The sequence below is a fragment of the Sinocyclocheilus grahami genome, unplaced genomic scaffold (assembly GCF_001515645.1).
Source record: "Sinocyclocheilus grahami isolate Dianchi unplaced genomic scaffold, SAMN03320097.WGS_v1.1 scaffold1169.1, whole genome shotgun sequence".
NCBI lineage: Eukaryota > Metazoa > Chordata > Actinopteri > Cypriniformes > Cyprinidae > Sinocyclocheilus > Sinocyclocheilus grahami.
Genome location: NW_015506348.1, coordinates 122,042 through 125,197, shown reverse-complemented (window position 1 = coordinate 125,197; position 3,156 = coordinate 122,042). Strand labels below are relative to the sequence as shown.

Below are 3,156 nucleotides of genomic sequence, written 5' to 3'. Positions count from 1 at the left end.
ATATATATATATATATTGCTTTGTTTTTTAATGCAATAGAAGTGACTTTATATGTTATATTTTGGTCACTTAAAATACAGTTTTTATCATTATATAGTCATTGCATTTAAATTAAAACAGTTGTTGCTGTCTTTTTGAGACAGTTCACTCGTTCACCAATTGTACAATGAAAAAAATAAATGGTTTGCATACAATTTTCAATCGAATTGCTAGTAGATTTCACAAATAATTATAAAGATACGTTAAGTGACACTGAATTAAGCATGCAATTTTTTACTAAAATATGAAATAGTATTTTCTTGTAAAACACTCCAATAATCTTTGCTTTATTTACAATGTTTTTATGGTGTATGTCCGAAAATGCATGCAAGAAGGCTGCAGAAACATGAGTAGCGCATTTACAGATATAGTAATTCATTGTTACTCATTTAAATGCTAAATGTGAGTGTGAATTAATGATGCATGGTGAGTTTGCTGCATGCATGAAGGTAATCTGTGAGAGGGGTCAAGTCATTCACCTCACACGTGTTTTCCATCCTGCCCTCCAAAGATCCTGTTCAGCAAACTGAAGAAGTGAAAGTCCCGTTCTACTCCAAACACAGTCCGCTGGTGAAGCTCTCCTGTGAGAGGCTGACTGTGTGTGTGTGTGTGTGTGTGTGGCACTCATTCACTAGATGTGCGTCTGTGTTTCTCCTCCTCCATGTGAACTAACACTGCTTCAGTCTGAACTCAGGGGAGGAGCATAAGCGGCAGGTTTGACCATCTCATGGAGCCTTTTGCAAACCTTATAATCTGCCTTTATGATATATTCCGATGGCTGGTCACAAAATAAAGTTTATTGATAGCCACTAAAACTATATCACTCTGGTTGCGTGTATTGGTAGAATTAATTAATTTTTCCTTTAAAGTTTGTAGTTTGTGCTTTAAATATAAATACCATGCTCTTGACACAACACAACATTACTACAAATAAGTATACTGATCTTATTTTTCCCATATGTTTCTCATCTATAAGCCTTTTGATCTAAAGGATTAAATGTTTAAACGCTTAGCTTTAAAACAGTAAATTGTGCTTGTGTATTTTTATGTGCATGTCCAGCAAACGTTTCTCCATGTATAGTGTTTTAAAAGCATCCCAAAATGAAGATGGTTGATGATGTGTGTTTTTGGTTCTGGTTTTAGTGCATTAAAATCAACGTCTTACAATAAATGCATTTCACACTTTTACAAAAGCAGCCTAATAACCAACATGTTCTTGGTGTAGATATAAGTACTAATAAAATGTACATTTATTTGTTTGGAAGACACTTTTAGCCACAGCAACTTTTAGTGCATGTATGGTAAACCTTTATTTAAGAATAAATTAAAATAAATTGCATTTAAAAGTACATATTAAAATAATTATTGATATAAATGCACATACAATATTTATTTAAAGGGGTCATATGATGCTTTTTTAAAGATCATTATTTTGTGTATTTGGTGTAACAGAATATGTTGACATGCTTTAATGTTCAAAAAACACATTATTTTTCAAATACTGTACATTATTGTAGGTCCTCTATGCCCCGCCTCTCTCAAACGCTTCGTTTTCTACAAAGTCCCTCCTTCCGACAAGCGCAGTCTGCTCTGATTGGCCAGCTGACCCAGTACATTGTGATTGGCCGAACACCGCAAGCACTCGTCGGAAATTTAACGCCCCTTACCATAATCGCCAGCTTTAGCTTTCAAAATAAATGTAAAGACAGAGCCCGAAAGGGGAACAGAGTCGCGTGGCAGACACAGTGATTAAGCTGGTATGTGTTTGCAGTACACAAGCCACGGTTAAGACAGCTGACTCCACTGTGATGTGCTTTCGCCTAGAAACACACAGCGTCTCCCTGACATGGCTGCTTCAACACTAACTGCGGTTACTGAAACCACGCCTTCTTTCTTTGCGTGAACATTTGGGTGCATTATGCAGATATTTCCACATAGTGAGGTAGATATGTGGGGGCGTGTTAGAACGAGCCGTTTTAGGGGGGCGTTGCAGAGTCTTAACTTTGATAAAGAATATCTCTTTGGTTTTGAGACTTTAGTCTTTGCAACTTTAGGGATCTTATCTATGCACAATCAGCTTGTAGCACTCCAAAGAGAAAGGAATACTTGAAATCGCATCATATGACCCCTTTAAATAGCTGACATGATAGATTCAGTACGGACACCCAGTCACTCTGAGAATGTGTGTTTGTGGATGTACATTTGAATATATTTGAACATGTCTGCGATTTGCCCTCTGCTCTCAAACACATGTATGTGAGAGTCGAGCATCCTTCTTTTTTCTTGTAATGCGATACAGGGTGTTGTCTACAGTCTTCCTTCCCGGAGGAAATCTTTGCTCAAATGCACCACGTGGTGAGGGTCATCGCTCGGATCTGTCTGAGTCTGACTGACAGCACAGACCACTGAGAGTTTCGTCATTTGGCTCCAAGTTCTGCAGCATTGAAGGAAATGCTTGAGTTTATACGATGCAGTTCTTGCCAAACTGTTCTTTGATAATCTTTGACATAAGATGATGGTTCTTTAGTTTAAACAGCATTTTTGGCTGTATAGTGTACTTGAGTTTATATACAGTATGGTTCAGCCTCTTTGGAGAGTCACAACTATTGTCACACGCTGTCCATTTTTTGATGAATTGACAGGCCTGTTATGAATGTGGTGGAGTATAAATATTTGAGCTGGTCTGTAGATATCGAGTATCATCTGGTAACAAAGGTTACAGTTTTGGGTTTCTAACAGTGGCTCATACACTACTGCTCTCCTTTCCTCGTGCCGGTGTCCTGCTCACTCTGTCGGGGTTTATTTTGAGATAATGACTGCTTGACTGTTCATTATCTCTTAGTTACAACATAAAAAATATCATATATAGATGTTCATAAAACACTTGGGGGAAAAAAAAGCTGCATAACCACATACAAAGTAAATTAAATACTAAATAGAATAAACATAAATTCAAAATAAAATGTTAAATAAAAAAATTAATTAAATGAGTTGTCTCTTTGATTAATTAGACTACGTCCTAATTGTGGTACAACATTATATATATATATATATATATATATATATATATATATATATATTCCTATATAAACATCAATTCGCAAAATATTTTTTTTT

General features: G+C 36.0%; 1 protein-coding gene across 1 annotated transcript in view; it reads right to left on the bottom strand.

The window, feature by feature from the left end:
* Nucleotides 1-665, bottom strand: part of LOC107567563 (transmembrane protein 100-like) — a 7,574-nt gene extending 6,909 nt beyond the window's left edge. The window contains exon 1 of the mRNA XM_016253255.1: nt 519-665. The gene's annotated coding sequence lies outside the window, so the exon portion shown is untranslated. The remainder of the gene's footprint in view (nt 1-518) is intronic.
* Nucleotides 666-3,156: the final 2,491 nt, after the last annotated feature.